This window comes from Enoplosus armatus, chromosome 20 (genome assembly GCF_043641665.1).
Source record: "Enoplosus armatus isolate fEnoArm2 chromosome 20, fEnoArm2.hap1, whole genome shotgun sequence".
Lineage (NCBI taxonomy): Eukaryota > Metazoa > Chordata > Actinopteri > Centrarchiformes > Enoplosidae > Enoplosus > Enoplosus armatus.
Genome location: NC_092199.1, coordinates 13,754,737 through 13,763,574, shown reverse-complemented (window position 1 = coordinate 13,763,574; position 8,838 = coordinate 13,754,737).

The window sequence follows — 8,838 nt, the reverse complement described above, 5'->3', positions numbered from 1 at the left end:
GCACCCCTAACAAGCACTCGGACCACACCCTCCGTAGAGGCAGTAACACCTTAGGTAGAAAGCAGCACACTTCACCTGCCTTCCAGCCCCCTTTACCCCCCGTGGAGGCTCCGGGGCAGGGGCAAGCTGAGCCCCAGCCCCAGACACAAGCCCCATCAGGGGGTTCAGGGCCTGACGCTTCCCAGCAAAGCTTGGCGCAGGGTCTGGCTGCTCTGGCGGCCGCTCAGCAGCTTCTAGCCCAGCACACAGAGGAGCTCAGGTAAGAGCTGCTTCCCTGCATATCTGCTGCTGGTGGAGAATGACACAGACAGACAGGCAGACAGGCAGACATGCTGTTATACCTTCAGTGTTGATGGGAAGGCATTAGTGCCTTCTCTGTGAACAGATGAGGTCAGCCTGATTGGCTTCTTAAAGTAAAGTGGATTATTAATGCATGTTTCCCTGCGGACACGTCCTCTTCTCGTGGTCACTGTGATTCATCTTGTTTCTCCAGCAAAACCACAAGTTTTCTTACTCCACCACCAGTTCCAGCCATGCAGACTGGTCTGAGTTCAGCCCACAGACGCAGCACAACAATGGCTGCTGTCACTCTGCTAACAGTCACTCGCGGGGCCTCTCGGCTTCCCACCCCTCCGCTTTCCTCCCCAAATCACTGGGATCGGCAGGAACTTCACACTGACTGGCCCAAACTGCTTTGAAAAGCCTGGACATTGGTGTCTGTTGTGCAGCGACTGAAGGGTGTCTTTGATTTAGCTGGTGAAAGGACAACATTCATATGCAGACAGATAACACTATTGAGCTCAGCATTCTTTTGGTCCTACAGACTCTGGATCTGTGAGGTTCATCATTGACACGATAGATACGTTTAAAACCATCCAGCAGTGGATGCTGTTGTACAAGCAACACCCAGAATGTCAGCAGGCGTGTAGGTTTAAAAGACTTTCTTCTTCTCTTCTCTAAAGCAACCCAAAGCTCCGCGACTTCACACCCGCCTCGACGCCTCTGCTCCAGAGGAATGGCTCTGGAGGAGGGGGCCACGCTGGGCAGCTGGGCACTGGGACCCCCGGGACTGGATCCATGGGGCCGAGTCCGCACATGATGCGCAGAGGTAGGATCCTGTATAATTTCTAGAAAGACTGTCAGTCATCTAGGTCATAAGAAGTATTACGTTTTAAGGAAACAGCACATGAGGACGTTTTGAAATATGTTTTTTTTTCCCATTTTGGGAAATAATTATAAAACATTTTTTCTTCCTCCTAAAACTTCCCTACACTCGCAGCTAGTCCTGCTTGTAGCTGCCATACAGAAATGCTCGGATTTTCACTTCACTGTTTCATGCACTTGCTTCCTTTTTAAAACAGAGAATTGATTCTAAAGTCTTTTTGATCACTTAGACCCCCCCTACATTTATGGACAGGCTACCTGTTGTTTGTTATTCTTTTCCACCCATAATAACAAGATTCACCGTCACATTTCAGGTACCAAGAAGCAGGCTCCTGCCCCTCCCAAACCGTCAAACCCTCCTCCCAGCCAGCCTTGTAACTCAGCGAACCACGCCTCCTCCTCAGGCTCCTCCCAGTCCCTCAGCCCCACTCCCAGACCCCTGTCCAGCCACTCGCCCACCTCGCCCACCTCTCCCACCCCGCAGCCGTGTGCCACGCCCAGACGCCACTCCAGTAACCAGCCCCCAATCCAGGCGCCCAGCCATCCACCTCCAGAGCCTCCGACGCAGGCCAGCCCTCCGACGCAGCCCGCGTCACTCGGTGGGGACCAGCGGAGCGCGGACCCGTCACCTCCAGGCACCCCAACCCCTCCAGACACCCCTCCGCCCTCCACCGCCACCCAGGACGCAGTAGCTCCTCCGTCCCCGTCTCCCTACCAGACGGGCTCCCTTCCCCGGCCGCGGCCTGTCCCCAAACCCCGGAACAGACCCAGCATCCCGCCACCACCGCAGCCCACTACACCGGCCAGTGACACCAACGGGATCTGTGCCACTGCGTACAAGATGATGGGTGAGTGTCGCCTCTCCTGTAATCATTGCACGACAGATCTTTCACTATTTATTCACTGCTGAATACTAATGTGCTCTCTTTCTAATAGTCTTGCATTGTAATACCTCCGCAGGTTAAAGAGGCACTTGTGAGAGGTTTGTTGTGATTTGACCTTTTCACTAGCAGCACCTGCACTTTTTATTTGCCTCTAGACGTCTTCCCCATCACCACGGCCATCTTGTTCTGCCTGCTGCCTCTGTCAGACATCAATTACGTAGCCCTGATGCACGTCTGTCTCACTGTGTGTCACAGTCCTGGGTGGCTTTTTTATTTCTGGTGTTTAATACTGCTCAACTTCAAAATGGCCATAAAGCAGACGAATGGAAACGCACCTTGTGTTGGTTTTTAACGTTAATTTGTTGGACTGATTGAGTTTAATGAAGCAAGCTCTTGTTCCCTCCAGGGGGTTCATATTTTCAGCAGTCATCTAATACAGAACTTGATGTTAAATACCAGAAATGGGTGCTTTGAGTGACACATAAAGGCCGCCACATGTCGCGTCCATCAGGGCTCTCGTTTATCAGGAGCCACTCATCTTCATTCACAGTCACTGAAATGTGATATCATCAGTAACTCTGTCGGGGTTTGAAACTGAGGCCAAATACAGGTCTCACATGCAGAACCGAATTTATAAACTGTGGTCATTTTCAAACCCTCGGTTGTCTCCACTGCTTTTGTTCCGTTTTTTAAAATGTGAAGCATTTTGTATAATCGGTCATTGCAGGTATTGTAATGGTTCGGTGTCCCTGTATCAAGCATGTGTAACCCTGACATGCATGTTTGCGTCTCTTGAATCAGCTCGTATCTAACGTGGACATTCAAAGCGTTAGCTCTTTTTGTCGAGCCGTGTATTCAGATGTAAATTGGGGATTTTCCAGCTAAATTTTCTCTCCAGTTCGGGTGATGAACAATACAAGTCAAATTACCCCACACTTCACATTTTCCATCCACTTTCACCGCTTGTTGCTCCGCTGCTCACGGTCTCTGGCCAAACACCGCCACCTGCTGTTCAAACGCTCACCCTGACGATCTCACTGCTTATGGAAAATATTACACAGCTGCATTGGATGGCATAATTGCAACAGCTTTAAATGTTCTCGTACTCCAGGATGGAACCGCACATGTTTGTGATTATGGCCATTGTTCATATAATGTGGGGCTTAAGTAGTGTGTTTATCTTTGTAGGATGTTTATGTAGCGTTCTGTGTGAATGCCTGCATGCATGACAAAACACGTTACTTACTGGCGGTAACTGAAACCATCCTTTCTAGTTGATTTTGTCATATTTTAATATTTTCATTTAAAGGTTTTGGTAACATAAAAGTCTTCTCTTGTGCGGATTTTCAAAAACAAACATGTTTATATATATATTTGTCATTGTTTGCTCTTCACTTTCATCTCACTGTGTTTTTTCCTGTTGCTCTCTAGACCCTGCGATGTCTTTCAAAGGGCTGAGTCGAGCTTTGGTCCCTGAGCTCGCTGTAGACCAGCAGCCAGCGGCGGCCTCCTCCTCTTCCTCCTCCTCCTCCTCCTCCTCCTCCTCCCTGCCTCCTCCCAAAGACTGTGACTTGGACTCTGAGAGCACTGTCCTATAAGGAGGAAACAACAACACGCTGTGGTCCAGCACCCCCCCCCCCCCACCCACCCCCCCCAACACACCTCCTCCCATCATACACACAGCTAATTTAGTCGTATCCTCAGAGATATAACCCTCTGCTGTCATGCTCTCCCGGTCCGGCCTGTATGAAGGACTTAAATGTGACATAACTCTCCTTCTGGCAGCCATGATGGAGGTCCACAGCTCTTTGTAAACAACAGCTATGATAATAGACTGTGTTTGAACAGGCAAGGTTAATGTGTGTTGCTGCTTTGACATCCGATGATTCATGTGTTTAATTCTCAACATTTTAAGAGGGAAACCAAAGTATTTGATCGGCCGAACTTTTTCTTGTTGTAAGCATATTTGATTTGCATGCTAGCTAACGTATGCAGCATAAAGTCAAAAACCCATACTTATTTCAGGTTATCTTTAAATCATATATGTTATATAGCCTGTAATATGTCATAGTTAGATTTCAAAGTCAATTCATCATCATCTGCAACAGTGTTGATGGTCGATTCGTCGTTTTTCAAGCAAAAACACCAAAAAAAACAAGCGACTTTAATATGTAAACTTGAGTTTTGGGAAATTTCTTTTGACACTTTTTAGACCAAATGATTAATTGAGAAAATGATCAGCAGATTAACTGTTAATTGCACCACTAGTCATAGGGCAAATTACCATATTGGACCACATACTTTTTACTCTTTAGTTTACGTAAACTGACTTCCAGCCACACCGTCACAGTCTTTGTCAGGTATCTCTCATTTAAAGCTGTTATTAGCCTGTATTTACTCACAGAGAGTCCTTTTGACCTCCATGATGGTGCCAGATGTGGTCATGAGGAGACACAAAAGCCTCTACACTGCAACACACACACACACACACACACACACACACACACACACACACACACACCCCTCCATCTTAATACTGTGCTCCCTATAGATCAAGCTCCAGACAATCAACAAAAAACAGCAGAGGACCGCTGACTCACCAGTAATGCTGTCAGACAACTGTGTTAACGATGATGCATCGCAGTAGGGTTGTGTGTGTGTGTGTGTGTGTGTGTGTGTGTGTGGGGGGGGGGGGGGGGGGTGAGGTGTTTTTTTTTTATGTTGAAAAATGGTCTTAGAAGAAGGAATAAAAAGAGGAGGTATTTGTACAGCGGGGGAGGGGGGGGGTCAGCAGGTGAAGTAGAAACCAAAACTGTTGCTTAAAGTGTAGCTGGTGACTGCAGGTTTCCAGTCGTCTCAAACACTTGGTTTACCCTTTTTTGTATGGAACCCCCCCCCTCACCCCACCCCACCCCCCACCCCCACTCCTGTATTTATTTACCGATTTCAAAACACACATTCCCTGTGGCTTGACATAATTAATGCAGTCTTTAAGTGTAAATCATGCCTTATCGGTTCCTCCCAGAACCACGTAATAAGCATTATATATTTACTGTATGGAGGATATACTTGGCTCCTAGTACTACAGTATTTCCAAGAAGCTGTCTTGGCAACAAGTATGTTTCAGGGACGTAAGGAAGGTGATCCGACCCTCTGCTATAGAAGTCTTGTGTGGTTCTGTATTGTTCCACGGACAGTTGTGTATTTAAATGTGTTTTTGGTTGATTTCTTTGGGTTTTATAAGCAGAAGTAGCGGCCTGAACACAGTCAGTATTTTGCCTTTCTGCTTTTCCATCAACCTTTTGTGTTTTCTCTGGCGTTTGCCGGGGCGTAGCACGCACCAGGCTGTGTGTGAGTGAATGTAGTGAACGGACAACTCTTACCAGCCTCTTCACCCTGAACAGAAAGACGCATAAACAGCTGATGTTGCACTTGAGCGCAGGCCAACGAGTGGTTCCCTAGTGAACTGGTTTAGAGGATTTTGTTTTTTCAGTCTTTCCCACTGAGCTGAGAGCACACAGCGCTGTGAAACCTCAGTAGTGATGTGGTTTTAGACTTTTGCCAGGTCAAAAGATCAAAATAATTGCTTTGTTGTATTTTTCTGTGTACGCTTTGCTTTTTTGGCCTCAGATATAATGCCGAGTTTGGTTCCCAGAGAACTGACCCAATATGGTACCAGTGGAGAAAGTCTTGGATGCCGCAGTTGCCCTGAAAACGAGTTCAGTTTAGTTTCTCAGAGACAATCGAGCATTATAATCCCCTCCTTTCTCTCTTTGCTCCTGTACCTCGCTGCCTTATCCCTGTGCACCGACAGAGCTCGGTATCTCGAGGCTCTTTAAGACAAACAAATGCCATTAAACTAGAAATGATAATGCTGCATTTTTAAGCTCTATAGTTTTGTATGTATGCTGTCTGGTGAGCTTAAATATGGAATAAAAACATGTAATATGAATGCTTGGTTATACCCCCTTTCCAAAGAAAATAAAGTATATGAAGAAACTGTTGAAATCTATTAATGGTTTCTATGTTTGTGTGCAGACAATAACACTGCATGTGTAACAGCTGACTGACTCAAAGTGGTGGATCGAGTAGACCCGGCGACTAAAAATCACTAATTTGTGCACAAATTAATAATTTTAGTTTTATTTCCTGACATCTCTCGTGCTCCGTGGATTAATATGTCAAATGCAGACCCAAAAAATTAACGTATATACAGAAGAAATATTTAGGGTTATAAGATGATAAGAGTAGTAAAAACCCACATTATTTTATGAAGTTGCTGTAATTCAATGTACCAGAAGTCTCTATATTAACATGAGAGATTTTCATCATGAGGCACAGATAAGTGGGTCAGTTTGTACTTTCAAGCATGATATTTTTATAGATCAAATTTGAAAGCATTGAACAAAACATAAAGGTCAAACAATCACAAAAAAAACATGAGCAACTTCTCATGAAAACATATAAAACAGTTATAAAAGGGAACCTGTCGGCAACCAATAAATGAACCTCACTAGACTAACAGAAATGTATTTATTTTAAACTTAAATATCCAGGGAGGGTAAATGCTACCAGCTGCACATCTTAATACATTAACTGCACCAACATGCAATTGATTCGGACAAGAAACACTGTTACTACACTAGTAGCAGCTAGGATTGCATTTTTACGAGATCACAGTCACCTCGTAAGCCTGACTAAAGCTGCGCATAAAGAATAAATAAAACGGTAATTTCCTGATGACACTCTTGAATAAGAAAATAAACTAGGACTTGGAGGACACACAAGCATACAATACAAAATGATGAGCAGTGCATAGCAAAAAACAGTAAATTTACAATCTCAACAATAGTTCATCAACATAAATACAACACAGCTACAGGTACACTGTACTGTAGATGAGTCGTGAGATCACCATGACAACCAGAAAAGCAAGAAATGGCCATTTACAGTGGCATGTTTTCTTCCACATGCATTTGACGTTCATTCATCCAGCTGCCGCCCACTTGTTTAAGCAGGGCCGTGTTCACAACTCCCTAGAAATACTCGACAAAGTGCAGCGCTGTCAGCCGTCCTCTCTGCCAGAAGCACCCAGATCAGCCTTTTCACATTAAAGCTGCCTTCCATCTTTCTGCACTGACACTAATTGTCGAAAAAGATTTGCTATTCCACCCACGCGCTCTTTGAAACAGATGATGTTTGAGCCCAGTTTCACCATGTGCTGATGTAGTCAGTGTTACCTCACTGTGAAAGGTGCAATATTGTTCAAGTGTTCTCAATGATGTTTTGCAAATTTGGATTTGACTAAGTCCTCACAGGCAGAAGAATCACAATGCTGATTGGGTGATGACAAAGGACTCCAAACTGTAGTTTAGAGGCTTCCAAGCTCATGTGCTGCAATGTGGCCTGATTGGGCAGATTTCAGTGGCTGTTTATGATCAGTCCAGTTGGGATGTGATGACTGGAGTCTAAATCAAGGTGTGATGTCTTAGCCACTCAACCAAAAATGTAAGCATATCTGCAGCCTTGATCATGCTTGTATAGGAAGCTGAAGCTAAAGTTTACCACGGCTGCCCACTGGTTTACTAGCACTGAGGTGGCTAATGTGATTTTTTTATGTCTCATAGTCGTCTAAAAACATGAATTAGGTAAATCAATTACGTTTCGTAAGCAGCGTGATACAAAATTGTTAAATTGAATCACTACTGAATACATAATGTTGAAGTTTAAATACCACTGAATTTTGAATTATTGAAATATTTATATCTATTTTAATTTAGTTGGTTTGAATTTCCCCTTTTGAAAATTTATTTATATATATTTATATTATATATATATAAATTTATAAACCTTTTTCTTTTCAAGGTTCACAAACTGAAATTCAGAATTGAAGTTGCGCAGGGTTTCCAGTTGCTTGTCTGGTCTTTTATTTCATGGATCACATGACTAATTAGAATATAACCTGACATTTGAGTAACCTGATTTTTTGACTGGACTTACATTTTTAGATCCAAAAATCACCAGATGAATACGACCTACGACAAAAACTATACTTAAACTACTTTTTAAAATTGCACAATTTGTAATTACCAACTGGAAATTTCAAAGAGGGGAATTTAAACCATTGAAATTCAGATAGATCAGTGATGATTCAACGTAATGCAGGCAGCTGGTGAACATAGTGGCGCTTTCAGCAGATAAGGAGCATGATATCAAAGACATCTAAACAGGGAGAAAAAGAGTGTTCATATTGCACCTGCAGTTGTAAATAACTGTTTCGATAGAAAATGATTAACTGATTCTGATTGGGAATTTAGAAATGCAATATGCAATGTACTTCAAAGGACAAAAGTGAACCAGAGCTGGGGGTGGATGACCTTGACTTTAGCTGTATAAGGAGAGGAAATGTTTTATTTTTCTATTTTATCATAATTCACAATAGATGCCCTTTAAATTCACAGTAGGTTAGATGAGAATGACATCTGTGATCAGCAATGTGGATACTCCAATGTCTTCTATTTTTAAATCAAGTCCTGCTGTCTGGGAGGCAGCGAGTGCACCACTGGCCTGGCTCTCTACACGCTACCTAAACTACGCTTGTGAATCGCCTTGATCCCCGATAACTGTCGTCAGCCTACATCTACGCTTAATCTTTACAATTTTCAAATATGATCTGATAGAAAATATAAACTTTATATAGTCATATATTAAACATAGCAAGTAATCTGTAAATATTCAGACAAGTTGTTTTCATTACTTCTCATTTAATACATCTCATTTAAATGCAGCA